The sequence below is a fragment of the Phyllostomus discolor genome, chromosome 3, assembly GCF_004126475.2.
Source record: "Phyllostomus discolor isolate MPI-MPIP mPhyDis1 chromosome 3, mPhyDis1.pri.v3, whole genome shotgun sequence".
Taxonomy (NCBI): Eukaryota; Metazoa; Chordata; class Mammalia; order Chiroptera; family Phyllostomidae; genus Phyllostomus; species Phyllostomus discolor.
Genome location: NC_040905.2, coordinates 6,689,803 through 6,712,675, shown reverse-complemented (window position 1 = coordinate 6,712,675; position 22,873 = coordinate 6,689,803). Strand labels below are relative to the sequence as shown.

The following is a 22,873-nucleotide window of genomic DNA, read 5'->3' as shown; positions in this document are numbered from 1 at the left end:
GGTACGTGAGTTAGCAGAGGAGCACAGCGCTTCCTCCTCCTTTTTTTTTTTTTGCCCCCCCCCCCTCAGTGGGCTGACCGGAATTCCTTTGGGATATGTGGCCACTCCAGGATTCCACCCTAAAGTGGCCTGGGATTGTTACAGATGGCGCCTGATGTGTCCGAGAGAAGGTGTAGCTAGACGACCATGTTCCAACATGACCATGCCGTCCTGGCCATTTCTCTGATGGCCTTAGCCAGGGGGATCACCTGGCAACACAGGGATTCGATGTCAGAGCGCATCCGTGGGCCGTGCCAGGTTCGGATGGTAGCCACATCGTTTTACTTTTATTTTCTCTCCCCTCGTATAAGGCAGACTACAAATACAGGTGAGGGTGTTTTTAAAAAAGAAGACACTACCGTGTTTCACCAACCACTCATTTGAATTCCGCGTGGTCGTTAAAAGATGCGGGCCCGCTGAGTCAGGGATTTGGGAAACGTCACCTGAAGAGTCACCCAGGAGCTGGGAGAAGGCGACAGATCGCAGTGCCTGGGGAAGGTTGGCACTGGAACTGTTTAGCAGGGATTTTCTTGTCTGGGCAGATGAGCAATTAGAAATATATTGGCCCTGAGAGGCGTTTTTATGAAGTCTAATTGCCCTATGGGAAATTTAATGAGGGCCCAACATTGCACAGTGCCACCATTGTGTTAGCTGAGGTGTTGCAATAGGTTCTCTCACGCTGTCTTTCATCCTGAGTATCCGTCTCTACGTCTGCTCCTCAAGGCGGGTCTCGGGGAGAATTTCTTATTCCGGAGTCGGGCGTGACCAGCAGGACCTCGCTCCCAGGGGGCTTCCTAGGGCAGGACTGTCCCGCGGCTGCATCCGAGCTGCTGCTTCTGGGAGATGCATGTAAGGAGAGCTCTGTGTAAAGATCTGACGGGCATAAATAGCCTTCCAAGGAGCGCCTCTTGTAAAGGAGCTCTTACCCTTCTATTCCAGTCAGCCCACCACTGAGCATGCTCTGTGACCTCAGCAGCCCGAGGTGGGAGCCGGCCTGCCCCGCCAACGTCTGGCAGTCTGGTTGGGATGCGATAAACTTCTAGAACTTAGTGAGAGACTGCAGAGCTTTCAGGTCTAGACTGTGTGACAAATACTGATGGTCAAGATGCTCTGAAAAGGAGTAAATCGAGGTGGACTGGGCTAGCTAACTCAACAAATTCAGGATACAGATGTCTTTTTTCAGAGCTTTCTCCTTGCAAAGATCGAACTTGGGGCTCTGGAGGATGCAGTGGCTGTCCCCTAAGGGAACTTACCACGGGTTCAGAGGTCACGATAGACGCAAAGGGTGACGGCAGGAGGCAGGGCCTGTTAACTACGGAAATAGCAGCCCGAACTGCACTCCATACTGTGAAGAGAGGAGGGTCACTTTGGGCCGTAGTGAGTCAGAGAGAATTCACGGAAGCTGGAATGCTGGGTTAGGACCCTGAAGTCTGCGGAGAGCAGGGGCGACCCTGGGAGTAGTAGTGGCTGTGACAAAGGAATGAGGTGACCACGTGCACCGGCACCAACTGGAGGTGGCAGGAGCAGTTAATGCAGGCACTGGGTTTCCACTGGGGTCGGGGCGCCGTGTGGGGGGGTGCCTGGTTCCGTTCCCCACCCTGGGCGTCCAGCAGGCAGTGTTTGAGCACCTGCGTTGTGGACGGCATCGGACTAATTTGGCCAGAGTGTGTGGCACGTGAGCGCTGTATGTGTAACTGTTCCCTTTGGCAGTGAACTTAGGTCAGTGGATTTGAGCTGTAGAAGGACTGCCGGTGGTTAAAGCTTCGTGGGGAAGGCAAGACCTCCTGAGCCTTGACGCACGGCTGGCACGGGGAGAGGAAGAGATGCGAGAGGAGGTGCACGCCAGAGCCTGCAAACCCTAGTTCTTCTGGAAGTTGTAGGCCAGGCAGAAGAGCTGTGTTCACCCGTGTACGTCAGCTTGCGATGGAACACCGTGTGTGTGTGTGTAGTGTTTATATATACAGCACGTGTAATGTCTGTTATTATATACTCTATGCACGTGTGTGTGCTTGTACACACATTACATGAATATTATATTAACTACACTATCTATATATATTAGATGTGGCTTGCAAACAAAGCACATAATTAGTGTCTTCCCACTCTAAAGATTTAAAAGTTCTGTATTCTTCTATACCCCTTAAGACAAGCAACTTATACTAGGAGTGAGAGGCTGTATCTCGAAGGAACCAGGATCCCCAAAGCAGTGTTCTCTGCATATCTTAGAGCATTTTCCATAAATCTGTGCAAACCAGCACAGCACTTCTATAAAAGAAAAGACGCCAGTGTTCCCACTGCTAACAGACCGGAAGTCATGGCTCAGGAGAAGGAACATTTGTTTTTCTAAGTACTCCCTACCCCATGACGGTCGGAGCTCCGTGGAGCCCCGAGAGGCTGCCGATACACAGAGGGTGTATTTCAAGCCGGTATCGGTTGTCGTGGGTAAGCAGTGAGGAGTGTGCGGTGCGGGCTCACTGTTCTCGCGAAGGGAAAACCACCCGCGGCTTCCCGTCCACACTGGCAGTGGCGACAGAAGCCACAGAGCTTTAGATGCTGCTGTCTTTACTGTCACCACGAGGCCGGAAGAAATCTTATACAGCCTCTTCTGGTGCCGTGGCCCGAGTCCGAGTCCATCGGCAGCCCTGCGTCGCCCGGTCCTGCTGGTGTCACACACGGCTTTGCCGCTGGAGTTCCGCAGGCCACAGCCGGTCAGGTCCTGGAGCTTCGGGTCTTGTCGGTCCAGGTGGCGCCAGTGGGGGACAGGAGTGTGGACCCTCGGAGGTAATGTCTCAGACGTCCTTCTTTCAGCAGGGTTTGCCCGAGCACGGTCATGGATTCAAGGCGGAGTTTTAAGTTCACGTTTTGCCTTTAAGAAGCTCATGGTCGGCCCTGGCTGGCGTAGCTCAGTGGATTGAGCTCGGGCTGCAAACCAAAGTGTCGCAAGTTTGATTCCCAGTCAGGGCACATGCCTGGGTTGCAGGCCACGGCCCCCAGCAACCCCACATTGATGTTTCTCTCTCTCTCTCCCTCTCTTTCTCCCTCCCTTCCCTCTCTAGAAATAAATAAATAAAATCTTTAAAAAAAAAAAGAAGCTCATGGTCTGGGGGAGAGAAGATGGACAAGGAAACATAATTTGATTCTGGTCTCCTGAGGTTATGGGGGAGTTCTAAGCAGGGTACGAATACCGTTTGATGTTCACTTTGGAACTCGTACTGGTAACGGGATAAAAGCGAACCTGAGGGAGATGAGTGTGGGGGAAGAGGACAGCAATAGGTCAGGGGAGAGATGACGTAAGTGTGAGCGCGGTGGTGAAAACCAGATGGATCGCAGGCAGATGCTGAGATGAGCCCCCCGGGGCCGGGAGGCCAATCACGTGCGTGGTTTTGACTTCAGGAACCGTCGGAGCTTTCTGACCCCATCCGCTGCTCCGTGCCCCCACGGTTTTAGTGATGTTTTCAACATCAGCGATGACTCACTTCTGAGACAGCGAAGTCCTGGAACACAGCTCAGCTAGTGAGCAGAGAGGTGGTCCTTGCACGTAACAGCTCTGTGGGGGAGGGGACGTACGGAGAGCGAAGGCAGCAGAGAACCTAAGCCACCCTTACTTTATACCACGTCCCAGCGCGCCTGCCAGTGCCTAGCCCGAGTCCCACCACCGCCCACTCACGTCTGCAGCGTGGCGGCGGCACGGCTTGGGCTGCCGTGCACTGAGGGGCCGCCGCCCAGGCACGGGCCTGTGTGGTCTCCTCTGCCTCTCGTCTCTGGACGTTTATGAAGTGTGTCCCTGAGACATTGCCATGTGCCCCCAGATATTTTCCTCATCGCTGGGGTATGTGTTTACCTCATCGAATGCAGTAAACTGTATGCAGGACGAGTTGAGAGAGGCACAGAGCGCTGTACTGGGAGCATCTGGGAGGCCGGCGGGGCCTGCGCAGTTGCCTGGTGACTCACCCCACGAAGCAGCGGGCAGCGTGAGCAGACAGGTGTGTGCCTCGCTCGCCGGCAGTGCAAGGACTGGGACCTCTCGAGAATAGCACAGGCTCTGAGTGGTCGATGCGCACATGCCAACGATCGGCTGCATTTGAATCTTCCGCCTGAGATCCCCGCTGTTACGGGACAAGAGTCGGTCCTGGGGTGCAAGTGGCCGCCCCTCTTTGGGTCGGTGACCTAAACTGGGGCTTCGTTCACGGGGCAGATGGGAATGAGTTTGACATTTGACGTGCGGTGCTGGCCACAGCTCTGGTTCACAGGCACACCTGGTTTCTTGCACCTGGCTTAACGCTAACCCAGCCTCAACTGTGCAGAAGTCCACGCCAGCGTGGACCGTGCCAGCCAGCGGCTGCCTGAGGTTGTCTTCCACAGCCGGGGGCCCAGGGCCCCCCAGCCCCCACAGCACATTTCCCGAGGCGAACCCTCGAGGGAAGACCCTGGGGCTGGTGACTGTCTCCTCGCTGTGAAGTGAGGTCAGAGGGTTATTGTCCCAGACGTGGTTTGTTCGGTTAAGCTTCAACCTTAATCTGTATGTGATCAAGGACGTTAGTCATTCAGAGCCATCAACAGAGGTGTGTTTTGACACCCAGCCCCTGCTCTGGTGACTGCCGGCTTACCCCGGTTCTGTGCACCGTGCACTTGTCCTCGGGCACCTCCCCGCAGCCACCGCCCCAAGGCCCACCCTCATCTTTCACCTGGCAGTCTGGCTGTTTCAGCGACACTCACATGGCTGCTTAAGGAACACCCTCCACGGTGTCAGCCCCACACCCGGGGCAAAGCTTCCCCGCCATGTGTACGTGGAAGCATCACGCTGGCTGGTGGGTCACGTGAGCGTGCCTCGCCACCCAGTGCCACTGATGGGACTGCACAGGGGTCCGTGGAGCCCTGGCTGGTGCTCACGACACAGCCCAGGAGGCCCGGGGCCCAGGGCCTGGAGCTCTTCTTCCGCCTCAGCTACAAATCAGAGTTTTGTATTTCCCAAATCTGTTCAAAAGGAATCTGTGATATTTCATCTGATACATCCATCAGGAAGCTCGGTTTCTGTTTCTATAACAACTGGCCTTAAGCCTTAACCTTAATTAATTAGTTACAGTGTCCACATCATCTCTCCAGGGCAGGCTTCCCGGGTGCAGAGCGAGATGGGCCACATCCCCACCCCAGAACAAATGTCTCAGGATGTTGTTATAAAAGCTCTCACCAGCCAGCGCAGGCTGGATGCAGGGGAGAGGTAGGAGGAGGGGGCGCAAGAGGAAGGGAGGTGACATTTCTTGTGTGTCCTTCTTCTAAATGAAATGGTCCTGACATCTGTGTTTCAAGTTGTGTGGCGAAGTCTGGATTGAGCTTGAAATACATACAGTTTTGTTTTGGTCAAGTGATTGGTGAGATGAGCCCTGCAGAGCCCGTGTCATAAATTGTTCTGGATTCAAACGTCACTGGACCTTCAAGTCCGTGAGGATGGATGTCTTCTGCATGCCCGCTTCCCTGTCCGCTAGCATCCTAGCACCTAGAGTAGGTCTCTGCCGGTTTGCTGAGTGAGTGAGTGGATCAGCACCTGAATCCGGACCTGGAACTTTCCCCATCATACCCCACCATGGTCACTCACACTGTCTATCGCTAGCGCTAACCCGAGCCGGCTCGGATTAGGATCCCCTTCCATCAGGAGGGGCTAGAAATAGCTGTGCACTGCAGAGCCCAGGGCCAGTGACCTCCAGGGAGCCCCAGGCATCCCGATGCCCACCCTAAGCCTTGATTTCAGGGCTTTCCCTGATGAAGGAATGATTCCATTTTTTTTTACTACATATTTTGGACTCCACCAGGGTCAGAGCTCTGCCCTACTGACCAATGCCCAGGAGCCTGAGGCCTGTCCTTTTTCCAAGTGACTGGATTCCGTACCCCGTGTACCAGCCACTGGCCACCACCCTGCACTGGACAAGTCATCCAGCACCGGCCGCCTGGCAACACCTTTATCTGCACTCTGCCCACCTGCTTGCATCTCCTCAAATATTGACAGACAGAGCGAGGTATAATGAGGCCTGCGGATGCCCAATCCAAGTTTTCTCTGCCCCTTTGGACATTGAACTTGAGCTTGTGAAAGACGCTGATTAGGAATCATATGAATAGTTGGATCGATTTCCCCAGCCCCATTCCTTGCACATCAGGTCTTGCCAATTTTCCAACGAGAGCCCAATTTGAAGTATGAAACTCTTAAAATGAGAGGCCCAAGTTGTATTGATAGAATCCTTAATTTCCTAATATCTGAATGTGAAAAGACTGGCATTTGGTGTGCCCTCTCAGCTCTTAGTAAAACATTGCAAATCTGTGTAAGGAGAAATGATAATGAGTAGAATATTTGGCTTCCAGATAGCCATCTGCTTGCTATGTGTACATATTAATAGGTTCACATTAGTGGAGACTGAATTGGTGATATTTAGCCTTGACATCCCCAAAAATGGGAGGTCTTTTTTTTTAAGGAAAGGAGCATGTTGTGGCTGCCTACCCCTTAGGACCCATTCTCCTCTGCCCAGCCATTGACCCTGCTGCTTCCTTGGTTGGAGCACGAGGCATCATGCTTTTCTGAGTACCAGCCACTGAACGGGTGTGTGGTGACGACAGTCTGGCAACAGGGAATTGAGGGACGTCGTCCTACCCTCGTGTCAGGGCACCATTGGGCCAGATCAGCTTTTGAGGAGTAGAATTCAGAGAGGCACCAATGTGCCTGCTCAGACACCCGTGGCGAGGTGTGCAAGCTTTTGTGCCACTGTGCACGACTTCCCTTGTGAGAGTGCCAGGACCAGACTCCCTAGGTGTTTGCTCTGAACCTCATAAGCACGCTTGACTAGTTCTCTGTACCCTTCGCGGCTGTCTCTAGGCCTGCCTTCCTGGAGAGCTCTCATCGTGGAATAGGGGGCTCTAATGCACGCCTGGATGTCTCCTTGCTGTGGCCGTACATCAGAGTCACATGAATAGAGCAGTTGTGAGTGTGAAAGGCACACAGCATCCCTGCTCCACAGCGTGACTCGGTTGTTGTGTGTTCACTGGGTGGGTGCTAAATATCTGTATTCTCGGGCCTAGGAAACTTACTTTAAGGAGAAAATATAAGAATATTAAAGGCAAAAATAAGAGAATATTAAGCACTTTCCTTAACAGAACTTTTACCTAACGTGAAACTCTACCCTGTCGAATTTAGGGGTGGGGTGAGTTCTCTAACATGTTGGTTGGGAGTGGGTCAGCTAACGCCTTACAGCGGACGGTGGAGGGGAAAAGGGAACGAGGAGACCGGCCGCCACTGAGCCCACGCGGCACTCGGGAACTTCCGTGTAGGTTGCTGATTGCTTTCTGCAGTTAGTGGCCACGAGTTCAGTTGCATCGGCATTTGAAGTGGTTGCGCACGATTGTCCCTGCTGCTGCCGTGACCCCTCCGTGGCTGTCACTTCCTTGGAGCAGCAGCAGCAGCAGCTTAGACGGTCAGAGGGCACAGTGCGTCCACAGACGTGCCCCCTGGGAGGGGAGGGGAGGCTGGCCAGGTGGCCTCGCCTGGTCCTCAGAGGACCCCCAGGGATGCACAGGGAGGAGGACCCGTGACAGTCACATTGGATCGTTTCTTTCTCCTCTGCCACGGGCAGAAAAAGCAGCTGAGCTGAGGGATTTCAGAGCATCGGCATTGCCAGAATTGTGTTTGAGTCCCAGCTCTGCCATTTTTTTCCCCAAGATGAGTTCCTCAGACGCCGGATGCTGAGACAAGGATTCAAGTGAAAGTAAATCATTAGAAAATGTTCCAGAGAAAAACTGGTAGAGGAGTAGGGAAATGAGACAGGTTGAGAAACCAAGTAAGGGTGTGATAGCAAGTCACGTCCCCCTGTGGGCCGGGGTGGGGTCGGGGGACAGTGGGGTAAACGTCTGCCCCACGGCCTTTGGAAGCAGTGGCTCACGTTGTCCAGGTCAGGGCTAACCCCAGGAGGGTGTACCGTGGTTTGCCATGTATAACGTGTGCCCACGTTTTGTGTGCATTATACATGGACACAATGATTACATGCCATGGGCATAATAATGGGTATAATAATCCCATGGATAATTTTTCCCTCAAAAAAATGTTTCCCTTAAAAATTCAGGCAAAAAAGTGCTCATTATACACAACAAAATATGAGTAAATTCCTAGACACTGTCCATCCATTGTCCAAGTGCAGATCAGGTTGGCCACGGGCAGCCAACAGAGGCGTGGAGCTGGGGGTCGGAGTGAAAGCGCATGGGCTCCCCATGTGCGGGAACGTTAAGGGTCGACGCCAGCAAAGCATGGACAGTGTGGGCTGCTCTGGCCTTGGCCATTGCTTACACCCTCTGGCCTGTTTTCTCATCTGTTCGATGGGAGGAAAAGAACTGTTTAAAGCCATTAGGGAAGTACCACAGGTGATCCCCCTGTGGAGATTCCACAGGAAAGGCACCTGCGTTTTCAGGAACTGCTAACTTCTGCTGGCTCCACGTTGAGTTACGACACACGTGTAGAATTCGATTTATAACAATATATGGCCCTGGCTGGCGTAGCTCAGTGGATTGAGTGCGGGCTGTGAACCAAAATGTCGCAGGTTCGATTCCCAGTCAGGCCACATACCTGGATTGCAGGCCATAACCCCCAGCAACCACGCATTGATGTTTCTTTCTCTCTCTCTATCTCCCTCCCTTCCCTCTCTAAAAAATAAATAAATAAAATCTTTAAAAATATATATGTCTAAAAGAAGCAGTTCAGTTGCATAAGAAAGTTATGGAAGGTAGAGCTAATTTAAATAATGCCTCTAGAAAACTGTCTAGAAGAGGATTCTAGTGTTTCAGATGTTTTCAGCAGTAGAACTAAGACATAACGGCATGTCTTAGAGAGACTATAATATTAGCAGTTTTAACAGTGAGTGTGCAGCCGATAAGGTTGATGCAACCTTAGTGATCTAGTTCTTGTATTTCTAATACTAATACACTTAAATCTGATGGATACAGCGGGTGGGTCTGGAGTGAGCTGAGGGATGTTGGGAGCGATACCTGGTGGGTCCGTTCAGGGATCGTTCACTGAGCATTTGCTGGGTGACAGACGGGACACCACGAGGAAAGAGGCACAGCCCCCACCTGGTCACCAGGTGCACTGGGGATGAGCAGAGACGGAACGGACGCCAATTTATAGCCATCATCATAGAAGCATTTTCATTGATCCAGTTTTAATTACTTTATACTTAATCCCTCGGTTAATCCCCACAGCAATGCTGAGAGGAAAGTTCCATTATTAGCCTGTTTTAGGTAAGGACACAAAGAATAATTATGTAACTAGTTTACGTAACAGGGAAGGCAAAAGTTCAGGTCCGGCCCCGGCGGTCTGACCCCAGAGGGTGCCCTCGTCCGCCTCCGGGTCCCGGGATTCCCGGGGAGCGGACTGATTACAGTGCTCGCCAGTGTGGGCGTTTCAGCCCATGTGGGAAGGTGCATTCGTTTCACTTGACCACGTTCTACACAACCTAGCTAAAGAACCGCAGTTGTGTTATATGAAAAAGACAGGCGGTGATCCTACGAACCTCTGTAAATCCTCTAAGATTCGATTTTAAGATTCAGATGCTCTAAGTTTAATGGAACACTTAGACTGTCCATTTGGACCTTATTATTTCATTGTGTGTGTGTGTGTGTGTGTGTTATATTTGTGTATGTGTATATATGATACATAAAATTATGAGTATATGTTGTTTATTTATGGGTAGGTATGTATGGGATATACAAAACTTATGAGGTGCGGGTAATTTCCTCAGAGCAAGTGGATGTCTCTTCCTCAGGCTAAATCAGTAGCCAAGGCTCGTGGGGACAGGGGCCACACCCGCACCTTTGCAAAAACAGCTTCGTGAACAGAGCCGCCTGGGCCTCTGAACACCACCCCGTGGCACCATCAGCCCATTGTCTGCAAGGCTTTTCTGCATCACCCTGGGTTCCTCATGACGGCAGGAGCTGTCAAAGGAAAGCCGTCTCCCCTCCCTGCTGGCACGTCTGGAGAGCTGTGCCCCACGCATACTCACTGGTGTGCTGCATACTCTGGCCTGCCTCCAGGTCTGTGCCTCCTTCCCCAGAGCTTTTCCCATCCTCGCATGATTAGCATTCCCGGCTTTGTGCGTAGGACTTGGGTTAGGCCTGATGTTGTTCTTATACCACTTTTTTTCTGATAGGATTTGTCCATATAAATCAGTGCACATGAAACCACGCTTACAAAAACAGAAGTCTTCCCATTCACTGAAATTTCTTTGTTGTGTTGCTCTTGTAGGAGAAAGGCAAAGTGTCAGAAGAGAAAATTGTATCAAGGACTTATTTAAAAACAAATGGGGATGTCCCCTTTGCCATGTGAGATCGCATCTAATGGTGCAATGGGAAAAAACACTGATCAGCTCACTACTCTGGGTTATGAATCCAATTCTGTCCATAATCAGCCCCCGTGGTTATGGGCAAAAGCTCTTAATTTCTCTAAACTCAGTTGCACACCTATCAATAAAACTTTACAGAAAGGTAAGCCCAATGTGTCCCTTTCAACTCCCAAAATATTTTTCTATTATTTCTTAGATGTGGACATGGTACACTGCGAGAGATTCCTTCACAGCAAGCCCTGGTGATCGATGTTTTTCTCTTGGGCTTCCTTTATTTTTTAGTCATTTACTAGAGTGAAGATGAGAAAGGCAGGCCAACCCAACCTGCAGACGGCGTGAAACCAGGGGTGGGGACTGTGCTCAGTCAGTGACAGTCGTGGGATTCAGAAACCCTGGACAGCCTACAGTAATCCAAACCACCGAAGGCCAAAGCCACCGAGACAAAATTTGATATAAAGGGATCAATATAAAGTCCTATGGGTAGGTTTTTTAAAAATAAAGTTCACAAAGGAAGGAAGAGGAAGTCCAGGCTTACAGCGAGTCCTCTAAGAGACCTATCATTAAATTTGTTGCAAATACACTGTAGCGGAACTGGGACAATGCCACTGCCAAAGTCAACTCGCTCAGGCTGCCTTCACAGAAGGGGCACCTGGAGCAAGGGGAGCACCGGCCCTCGGGCTCTGCACTGGCCTGGCCTAGCCGGGGTGCTCTGGGGAGCGGCCGCCGTCCAGGTTTAAGAGGGTGGGCACGCCGTGCAGTACACAGATCATGTATCACAGGAATGTGTGCTTGAAATCGGTGTAATGTTATTAACCGATGTCACCCCAATACATTTAGTAAGAAAAAACGGTTAAAAGGAAAGAATACTTTAAAAAGATATTGCTAAGCCAGAACAAAACACCCTTGAAAGCATGTGAGGAACTGGGGATGTTTGATCTGGGTGGGGGAAGGGGCAATGGCCATGCGTCCTGTGGAAGACGGCTTTCACCCATGATTCCAAGGTAGCATGGTAACCTGGTACAATGCACCAGACAGGTGGACTGGGAACCAGGCATATTCATGCCTGCCTTTCAGTTCCGTCAGTTTCTGTGCCTTGCTCAGAGAGCCACGCATGAGAATTAAGTAGGATAGCATGTTAAGTCCCTGGCAGACTTACTGGGAACAGTTAGTTTTCAGTAAAGGCTCATCTCCGCCTTTCTCTTCATGAGGAGAAAAACAAGGGCAGTTAAGTGGGTGTTCAAGAAGGTACTTGGTGCCCATTGCAATGACCCCAAAGTGGAACGGAGAGGCAGGGAGACGGCAGGCGCAGGTGGGAGCGCTGGGCCGACTGGTCGAGCCCCACGCCGGTGTCCTGCCCCCCGCTTGCCCACACACGGCCGCATAGAATAATGGTTTTGATGTTCTACGGGAGGCTTCTGGGTGTGACTTCATGTGAATAAATAATTCACTAAATATGAAAAAGGCAGAAACTCAGTGGCTACGGTGATCCCTGCGGATCTGCTCTTCCCCTGTTCTGTGGACATGCGCATGGTGACAAGCGACAGTCCGGCAGCACGTCATTTACCACCGGAGCCCGAGTTATCAAAGACCCCAATGTGTCACTCCGCCGCACCTCCTAAGTGAGGGAGTCACTTTGTCAGTTATGAAGAGATGCTCAGGTGTGGCCAACGAGAGATGTCTGGCTACCTCCCCGCCTTCTCCACATCCCTGCAAAAGGTGGAATTAACTTGCCCGGATTTTGACTCTGGGGTTCCCTTTAAACAGCTGCTACTTAAATTTCCTTAGTCCTCACTAGCTCTCGGAGTCAGAGCTTTCCTCATCAGAAACAGCGGGCCTTGCAAACGTTGTGAAATATCTCAGACGGTGAATTCCTTCTTCTCCTGCTGCACGGAAGCACCCAGGTGCTAGCGGCACCCGGGTGCCTTTGGTAAAGGAACAAACGTGCATCCTGGGTTGGCAGCCAGTGATCACGCCCTGGACCTGCCACTCCCAGAGCTTTGGGTTCATGTGTTTGCATAGTTTTCTTTTTTAAGAAAGATCACTGAATACAAGAAGTACTTTTATATAGTACACGGAGGAATGTCCTACATCCTAGATGTAATCAGAACAATGTTGTTGGACAGGAACTCAGAGAAAAGGGTTACAGGAGATTTCAGAGCCTGAGGGCCTAGAGGAGAACTTCTCAGCCTTGGCACTACTGACGTTTTAGGCCAGGTACTTGTGTGAGTGTTGGGGGGCAGGTCCTCCTGTGCATTGTAACGTGGTGAGCAGCGTCCATGACCTGTGCCCCCTCGGTGGGACCAGGAGCTCCCAGCCCCCTCAGTGGTAACAATCAGAAGGTCTCTCTAGGTGTTGCTAGCTGTTCCCGTGGGCGAGGGAACAGGGATGGGCAGATGGCCCCAGTTGAGAACCACTGGTCTGAACCCCAGGATTGCACCTTGGCATGACGGGGCCCAAGGTGGTTGTGGGAGTCAAATTAGATAGTGCATGTCATAGTGCCTTTAAAAGTAAGACAAATATTTATCCAGCTAGTTACAGCACACCCCTTATCTTTTCTTTGTTCATTTGTTCATCTGAGGCTTTGAGCCAGGTGCTAGAGACCCATAAATAAATAAACCTTGAGCGATTTCAAGGTTTGCCAGGTACACTAAAAGGGTAGAAGGAAAAGAGAGAGCATGTGAGACACCCCATAATAAGCTTATGTATATAACTTGCCCAAAATGTGTGGTGGGAACCCCAGAAAGGAAAGGGCCACCTTTGAACCAGCCCTAGAATACCAGCTGGACTGTGGGGCTGACTGTCTGCAGCAATTACCAGCTGACTAATTGCACCTAATTCCTTTTCACCCCATACCATGTATCCTGGCGGTCTTGCCAGAAGCATTAAAGGTACCCGCTGACAGCGGTATTCAGCACAGATTAAGGTATTATCATTTTTTTTTTAGGGCTGTGAAATCTGAATGAGCAGCTGAAGAACTGAAGCTGTCATAGGCATCTGTCATTTTCCCCTGTCCTTGTTCACTTCTGCTCTAGCGGTCGCAAACACTCAAACAAAAAATAGCAAGTGAAGATAAAAACTCCAAGCCAGATGTCCTTAAACAGAGTCACCGCTTTCAGAGACATGGGGTAACACCAGGTCAAAGCAGGGGCTCAGTCCTGAAGATACTCTTCAAGTGGACCTTGGTCGGTTCATTTCAGGTCTGTTGATTCAAAAAGAAACATCCTTAGCACCGTGGACACTTGTTAGAGACTCTAAATCTTACATTGGACATCTAGATAGAAGAAATTCTGCCTAAGTACTCACCTGCTGGTACCAAGGGGTGGGACATCGTGAAAGGAATACAATGGCCAAGCTTCCCTCTCACACAGGTGTCCGACCTTTTGGTGTCTCTGGGCCACACTGGAAGAGGAAGAGCTGTCCCGGGCCACACATTAAATACACAGACACTAATGACAACTGATGAGCAAAAAAAAGGCTTCAGGTAAATGTCAGGCGTTGTGTTGGGCTGCATGCACAGCCATCCTGGGCTGCACGCGGCGCCGTGGCTGGCGGGTTGCACACCCCTGTGGGTGCTGTCCGTGCAATGATCATTAGCAAGGAGACCCAGTATGAAGGCTGGGGTGCCCGATGGAGCTGTGTGTACATTAAAGGCTGCAGCGTGTCCCCCTCTGAAGCTCCCCCGTGACTTAACCGAGTCCCAGGGGTTGAGTAGAGCAAGAGCGGTTAGCTTTAGTGCGCGCCGCACTAAGGGTTCTGAGTCCCGTGTGTTTGGGAAGCGCCCCCTCGGAGGGGGAGCCTGTCACTCACACTTGTTTACGAGGAACGCAGCCACTGAAACATCAGCTAACGCGTCCCGGTGAAGGCACAGTCACATCTGAGTGGCTCCACCGGACGCCTCCTGTCCCTTCCCTTGGACGGCTTCCAGACCTGGAGGCTGCCGGGCTGACCCGGGAGACACACAGGAGCGTGGGTTAAAGACGCGTGGGAGCGTGCAGGAGCTGCAAAGCCAGCTCTTGAAGTGAATGTGATTGGTGTGCGATGAAACCCCCTCCGTCTAAGACCTGCCTTTTGCCCCCAGAGACGCTGATCTCCACGCTTAAAGTTCCGTCAACATGGAACACTCCGCGTACCGAACAGTCACTCACACGCCTTCGCCGTAATCACGCCGCGCTGTTTTTCCCAGGGTTGCAGGCGAAGCAAACGGATGAGCCGCAGACAGGACCTTGTGGCGCGCTCAGAATCCTTGTGAACACTTCCCCAGCACTTTTTCGTCTCAATTTGATTACGTTTGTGAGAAACAAATGTACCAATAGGGGCATCAGCACCTGCCAAAGCCCCGATTGGGCAGCTAGCTCATTGTGAAAAACCTGGTCTGTACCAGGATTTATACATCAGAAACTCAGTAAGTTCACGTCTTATCTCCAGGTTGAGCTGATTGTCTTCAGCCTCCCGCACTTGAAAAAAAAATATATATATGCTTCTCATAAAGTTACCAGGAGTCAATTCATTCAACAAAATGTTTTTGAACACCTACTATGTGCCAGGCATTATTCTGGGTGCTCTGCATGTCTCCGTGACCGAGAAAGACAAAAACTCCAGCTGTCGCGAAGCTTTCCTTAGCAGGATGTGCGTGGGGGTGGGGGGATGGTGAGGCAGATAATAGGCTGTACAACAATAATTAAATGATCTAGCGTCTTAGTAGGTGGGAAGGGCCATATAGGGAAAACTAGTCCATCTATTCCTCATTGGAACGGACCCAGAAGTTGACTTTGAACATTTTACATGAACCCTCTCTAAGTTTGACATGTTGGAAACCAACTCAAAATAATTTGACACTTCACGTGTCCTTGTGGTCCATCTGGAGGCTGCAGCACGGACTCTCTCTGGTGACTGATGCGGAACCCCGGGCCCGAAGGGTGACCAGGAGGAGTAGGGTCCTGGCTGCTGGAATGTACTTGAAAATCTGTTGTGAAATCCTGTGAAGTTGAGCAAGTCTTCAGGCGCATGACGAGTTGGCATCCTCGTGGCAGAGCGGGCAGTGGCAGGAACACTTTGATGTATGAGTGAGGTTGAGACAAGAGCCTTATGAAATCACTCTGCTCTCTTACATGGCAAGCCAGCCACTGAAGTGTGCCCCCCGATGTACATGCCCTCGAGCGAGGGCACCACTGACCGCTGACCATGTCCTTGTGCTTCCAGGAGCACCAGAGGTACGGCCAGGGGTGCGTCCGCTGGCCTTGCCATCCCGGCTTTCTCCTAGTCCTGTCTCCACTCCTGTTCTGCATGTAACCTGGACTTGGCCATCATGGATAGTCCCACTAAATCGCTTGATGAAAACAGTGTTTGTAAATCCGGGTTAAGAACAGAACTGAAGGGGCACCACAGGTTGTGATGGAACGGAATAAACTAACAACGCCGTGGCTTCTCAACTCACGCCCCTGAGGCGGCCTCGCTGCAACTTGGGTTCCCCGACTGTAAAGGGGGCTTTGAATCTTCCTACCGACAAACTGGTGCGAGGGCGGAAAGCGGGTGTGTCTGTAATAACCCTGAACACTGTCCGTTGCAATTCACACTCTGGCAGCCTCGGTTACTTCTGCCCACTCTTTCTCTAAGGACAGGTGGGGAGAGGGTTGGACAAATTAGCCATCATTTCGAAGGCTGCTTTTGGAAGGGACCTCAGACATGTAGTGAGACCAACCTTGGCTGTTTCTCAGAATAAGCTGGGAGTTTTTTATGAAAAATACAGATTCCTAAGCTCCAAACCTAGAGATTCTGATGCCTCCAGCCTGCAGCGAGGCCCTGGAGCTTGCTTGCTTGCATGCTTTGCATGCGTGGTTGTTGATTTCAGGAAAACTCCAAACATGAATCTGAAGATCAGCTCGAGTAGAAAACCTTGCTCCAACTTCCTCCTCACGCCGACTGCTTCTTTTCATCCCTGGCTTCTCTTAGAAGTGGAAAACCATTAACTACTCAGGCTCTCATCCTCTCTACTCAGTGAACTTGTCCCCTCCACCCCCATCACTTGGCACCCCACCTTGACAGCTGCTGTTGCCAAGCATCCACATTAATCTTCTTTGACATCCTCGCCTTTCCACCTGCTGCCCTCTAGTGGAGGTGCTGACAAGCAGCAGACTCTATAAATGGCAGCCTCAAGGGTTGGCCAGTCCCAGCTGGAGAGCTCGCTGGGTCAACGCAGGTCCCCACAGAGATGTCCACAGACCGCAGCTGTGAGAGAAATCATTAACCTCAAGCTGTCTGAACACTGTTTGCACACAGCTTACATTTAGAGCAGAGCTTTATAGGACCTTGGCATCTACTTATGGTTTCTATCCAGGTTTCAGAGATTTACCTGGAAAGGAATAGCCGTGGGATAGTTTTGCTTCTTTGTCCTTCGTGTCTTTCGCCATTGTTTGCCCGAATACCACCTCATGCAAAAAAGGAGGTGGATCTTCTCTACCTCTCCCTGTCTTGGGGTTTTTCAAATCTTGGCCCCCCAAATGAAAGGGTATGTTTATTTAGTCCTTGCAGTTTCAAAGCTTTCAGTTCCAAGGGAAAGGGACTGACGTGAACTCATGTTGACAACGTCAGGGGCACTTGGGCGAGGGGTTCGCCTGGCACCCCTCCGAGAGCCGGTGAGGGGCCTGTTGCTTGCCCTGGAGAAGGCTGAGTGTGAGAGGGTGGTGGCATGTCACCTGGAGAGGCACAGAATCAGAACCAGCGCCCAGGCTGGCGGATGGACAGCCCCGAGGAGCTCCTGCCCCATGTGGCTCCACCCCACACAGTGATCGTGCAGTCTTCCACATAGTAGTAAGAAATACTAGCGCTCGTGGTAAAGTCTCATGGTACTATTTTCATAGGAAAATTATTCAACGGTTCTTTCCATGGATGTTTAATAATCATTGCCTCCCTGCACCCTCCCCGGTTCCTCGTTTTAATACTCGTGCATCCAAAATTGGTGAGCACAGGAACTTGGCAGGTGGGTGGGTTTGGGTAGGAGGGGTGGGCAGCAAAAGCCACAAAACTGGTGCAAAGTTGAGAATAGATATAACAAGGTAGACCCTATCTACTCCTGCAAGCTGGGGTGAAACGGAATCGTTATTGCTATTAACCAGAAGAGCAGAGGCCCCAGGCCCAGCACCATGAAAAGGATACACTCATGCAGGCATGGCAAGCACGGGGGTGGGGTGGGGCTGGACACACACACACACACACACACACGCAGTTTAATGCTCTGCATCCAACCTGGGTTTACCCTTTTTATGTTGGTAGTTGTTCACTCTTCTCTTCTCTTCTTGACTGTTAACATCTTGGTAAGCGATTTTTTTCATTAATATTTTTTCTTAAGGAACATAAACAACATAAAATTTCATTTGACTGATTTCTCTCTTCTTATTACCCTATGTTACTACCATTAGAATACTGTCATACAACCCAATTAATTCCTTAACTGGAATGTGTGTGTGAATGTGTGCACGTGCACAGCACACACATTCACGACTCGCCCCGAACTGCTTTTCATCTTCTTGTAATGAGAGACGACACAGCTGTAAGTAGGTAGGAGAATTTGCTTTGAGCCTCCGCCCCACCCCGTCCTCTACGGAGATCTGGATCTCCATTCTCTGCCCTCCCGCCTTGTCTGACTTTGTTAACCTCGGCCAGTATGAAAACTTCAGTGAGACTCAGTTTCCCCTAGAAAATCAGGTAAAACCTTATTATACAGGTGCCCGACGGGAGCAGGCTTGTCTCAAGCGCGCCTCAGGGTCTTCTCGCTCTGTGAACGGTGCCTTCCGTGGTGTGGCTGGTGACGCCTCTGGAAGTGAACGGAGATGATACTCATTAACCCTAACCAGCCATCGGTGGTATCAGGATGCTGCAGCTTGATGAATGGGACTTCGCTTTCCCGTCTGGTGGGTGCTCAGCTGAGAGGACCCCTCTGGCTGGGTTTCTCCCGTGTGATTTTTCCGGTTCGTAGATAGCCTAAAAACAAACAGTACAGGAACATAGTTAAAGAGATCCCAGAGTAAGCCTTGCCAAAACACATAGGCTTGTGTAAATAGTGGCATGTCACTTTTCGTTTCATTCTATTTTGGTGCGTGTTCGAATTCCCTGAGGTTGGGCACCTCCTCTGTCGGTGGAAAGCGGGGCTCCGGGTGGGGAGTCGTTCTCGTAACCCTGTCCCAGAAGGTCCCCTCCGGCTCCCTGCGCTTCCTTCCCGCAGCTGGCCCCGTGCGCTCACAGGTCTAAGCAGCAGAGCCACACACCACCCCTGCCTCCTTCTGCTGCGTGCTTACTTAGTCTGCTACTGTTCTCATGGCTTAGTTGTTTAAAGTCCAACTTTTTTTAAAAAAAAAGAACTTGATCCCCAAAGTTTGCCCCCCCCGAAGGTTCCAGGATCCTGAGGAATAATCCTCTATTTTGTGATGACGAGATAAACGGGCAGGTGTCACCCCTGCAGCAAGCTTGAAAATAGACACGGGAGCCCGCGTGGCCGAGGGAGGGATGCCGGCCGAGGCAGCAGGGCTCTGACAGGCAGGCGGCCGTCGGCAGGGAGGCAGGGAGGCTGGTGAAGCCAGGAGCAGTGCAGCAAGCTGGCTGCGTGTGACCCCTGCCTCTACCACCCACAGATCGTGTGACCTTGGGGAAGCCACCTCACCTCTCTCTGCCTCAGTTTCCTCATATGTGAAAGGGGGACAATACAGGTTATCGTGAACATTAAATAAGTTCATACCCGTAAAGAAGTCTCGAATCCATCTGACACAGAAATGCTCCATAAATGTAAGCTGCCTTGTTATGCAAGAAAAGAAAGAGCCCTGACTGGTGTGACTCAGTGGGTTGGGTGTCAACCCACAGACCTAAAGGTCACTGGTTCGATTCCCTGGCAGGCACATGCTTAGGTTGTGGGTTTGGTCCCCAGTCAGGGCACATAGGAGAGGCAGCCAATAGATGTTACTCTCACACATGGATGTTTCTCCCTCTCTCTTTCTCCCTTCTGTCTCCTCTCTCTAAAAATAAATAAAATCTTTTTTAAAAAAAAGGAAAGAAAGAGAACTCGGACTCATAGGGTTTGGTGGGTTGAGAAAATGTCCTCCTTCCTTCCGCCTCCTCTGCCTTCTCTGCCCACACAATACTCAGCCCCAGCCCACCCCGCGGCCCCTTTCTCTTCCTCCCAGCTTAGGAATTCTCAGCAAACGGTTACAGACAAGAAGACCCGTGCACTTCGGAGGGTGCCGAGCTGTTTGTGCTCTTTTCAGCTGCGGCGACTGCACCCAGCAGTCCGGGGCTTCAGGACAACACGAAGCTTTTTTTTTTTTTCCTTAAGAAATGGCTTTAACGTTTGAATAACTGGAGGGATCTCTTTGTACGGGCAGATGGGAGGGGGCTCCAGGACCAAAGAGGACAGGTGGGCCAGGGAGCTAGCGGGTGAACATGGAGGGTGTCATCGTCCCATCGGGAATCTGAGAAGCTCACCCGTCTTACTTCTCCAGCCTTTGGGTTTAGCTGCTGGGCTCTCCACGGTGACACTCACAGCGTGGGTGGGAGTCACGGTCCAGAAACAGTCGCCCTCAGGCCCTCGGGGCCTCTGGTGCGTCTTCCCAGACTCCCTGCTCCGCACTCTCCTCAGTGAGGCCCCGGTGACCTCAAAGGGCCTTTCCTGCCAGGCCAGAAAGTGCCCCTGAGCCCGAGGACCGGGACCGCGGCCAGATCTGAGCGAAGGTGCGAAACGGACGACTAAAAAAAGCCCCAACACGTGGCCCTGGGCACGGCAGATGCCCGTGGTTATAAATAACACGGGAATGGGGGAGAGGGTCACAGGAATAACTCGGTGCCCAGTACTTGAGGTCAGTCTCACCGTTTCTAATAACCGAGCCCAAGAGTGACAGGCAGCTTCCAAACATGGGCTCCCCGGAGCAAATCAGCTCCACCTGAGCTCGTTTGTTTCCTCACCGCGATGTCTGCAAGTTTGGCAGAAAGCATTTTTAGACAGGATTTCTTTTATTTGGAATGCGTTGAGAAAGTTGTACAATTCCCAAACAAGCGAAGGAAAACAAAACAAAAGCAAGAAACGAAGTCCATAAAAGGACCGTGCCGTTCCGAGGGGCTCCAAGGCCGGGAGGCTACAGGAAGGGGAGTGTTTGCTGAAGTGGTTTCCTTCCCCTCCAATGAAGCCCACCATTATGGGGGGGGGGGGGTGGATGGACCTAAACCAGCACAAGTACGGACAAAAGGAAACCAGCAACTTGGGAAAGTGTTCTTTCTCTTCCCCGCCTTTCTGTTTTGGGATTTGTTTTTCCTTGTATCAAAACCAAAAGGGATTTGAATTCTGGTCCAGAGCTCCCAGGACCAGGGGTCAGGGAGAGCCAGGGGGAGGCTGGGATCTGCGATGCTATCGTCCGGCCGCGGCCCCTCCTCTTTCCTCCCCGGGAGGCTTGAGCAAACACAACTGCCGGCCTTCCCGTTTCGGAGCGAAAGTTTTGCTCCTTCTTTTTCACGTGGGGCTGTGAGCTTCAGGGGATATCTTTGCCTTTGTTCCTTTAAAGGAACGGAGACTTGCTTGTTCTTTTCACGAGCCCCTTCCCTGGCATAGGGAGAAGGCGACTAGCTAACGAACAAGACGAGAAGCTCGGACAGCTGGGACCCCCTGCCTCTTCTCCAGGAGCCAGACCGTATGTCCTGTCCTCCCCCCCACGTCCATCTCCTCTGTGCTCTGTGGGCACCTGTGAGCCCCTCGCTGTGCCTTCCCATCTTCCCGGACGAGGGACCCATTGACTCGGGGGCCAGTCTCCTGAGGAGGGAATGAACTTGGCTTCTGTCCTTGCCAGAACCCTCGTCTCTGCTGCGCTAGCAGAAGAAGATGTCCAGTGTGAGTGTGTGCATCATTGAAAGTTGTGATCCTTGGCGTCTGCTTTGACTCTCATTCTCAAAACCAAAATGGTGCCTCCAGTGAGATGCAGCTTCTGGGGGTGTCGGGGAAGCGTCCGGAATGGCCCAGGCTTTGCCGGCCGGAGCTCGGCAGGGGTGCGTGGTGACATGGAGCACCCTGTACGTTTGCAGGAGAATTGCAAATTTGAACTTGGGACTTGACTTGTTCTCCAGATTCATTGGAGACTTTTAGCTGATTTTAGTCCATCAATTGCATCAAATGTGATCTTTTAGGTTGGACATGCTGCTCTCCCTGGGAAATCATACCCCAGGCTGTTCAGGATGCTTGCATTAACTCCTTGGGTCACCTGTTTACCCATCAGCGAGTTCACATAGGTTTAGACAGCATACCGGGAGAGACCGCATCACCTGCCTCCCTGCCCCTGAGAAACATCCCAGGGGCCACACTGCCCTCAACCACAGTCAAGGTCGCTGCTCCCTGACGGAGGTGGAATGCACTTCCTGTAACGATTCCTTCTCAGCGAGCCCGTGCTGGCTTCCGGTGGCCTGCTGTTCCCCCCCCCGACCCCCCACCCAGTACTCACACACAACCGAACAGTCCGCTCTAGAGTGTGACTGGGGACTGAGTTTAAAGGTGTCCGGGTTTTGAACCTGTTCAGACATCGGCGTACCTCCTATTTCTGCCCTCCAAACATGCTCAGAAATACCCTGTGGTGTATCGCTCCCTTTGTGCGTTCTGGAGTACAGTTCATTCCACTGTGAACATTGGAACTCGTCGTTAGCTGTGAGAGTGTGCCCGTCGTCTCACTGGCTTTAGCCCTTGGTGTTATTAACACATTTATGCTACACCCTCCGGACTCCACAGTAGTGCCCTTGACTGAGGAGAAGGCAGCTCAGTAAAGGTTCCCCTTTGCTCTTCCTTCTCAGAGCTGGATCGGCTTTTCTTGGTGCTTTTGTAGGATTTTAGATTTTTGTGGGATGAGAGACATGTATTTGTTCATAGCTTTACCTTGTAAGTGTAAACTTCTGAACTATTGATTATTGCACCATTGTTTTTTAGAAAAATAATGTATAGAGTCTGTGGTGTGTGGTGCATGGCGCACGTCTGTACGTGCGGTATGGGTATGTGTACTTGTGTATATTTTTTCAGGATTAACTTGGCCTCTGTCTTTCAGTCCATCCTGAATGTCTCAAGGTCACTACATGTGAGAGTGCAGCTACCCATGCATGAGGTGGAGATGATTCCTTTGAGTGAACGCATTGTTCTTGTAGTAAATAACAGGACTCAAAATGACACTGTAAACATAGCAGATGATGAGCTTTGCTGCCGTTCCTCGGCAGGACCAGGTGAACCCCGAGCCACCCAGCGCAGGTGGAGGGGACGGCAGTGAGACACGCAGAGCAGCGAGGGCCAGCTGGAGGCGGAAACACTGGGGAGCAGCTCCGGGGCCCCGGGAGTCAGCGGGACAGCATTAGAAGTCGGGGAGGAGACGGGCAACATGGGCCGATTGCTCTGTGCATTCGATCATAAATGCCTATTGGGGGATATGCCGCGTGCCTGGCGTTGTCCTGGGGTCACTGAGAGA

At 51.5% G+C, this 22,873-nt stretch overlaps 1 protein-coding gene across 1 annotated transcript in view; it reads left to right on the top strand.

Moving 5' to 3' along the window:
* Positions 1 to 22,873, top strand: part of GHR (growth hormone receptor) — a 217,585-nt gene that overhangs the window by 103,914 nt on the left and 90,798 nt on the right. The gene's annotated exons all lie outside the window — the stretch shown is intronic.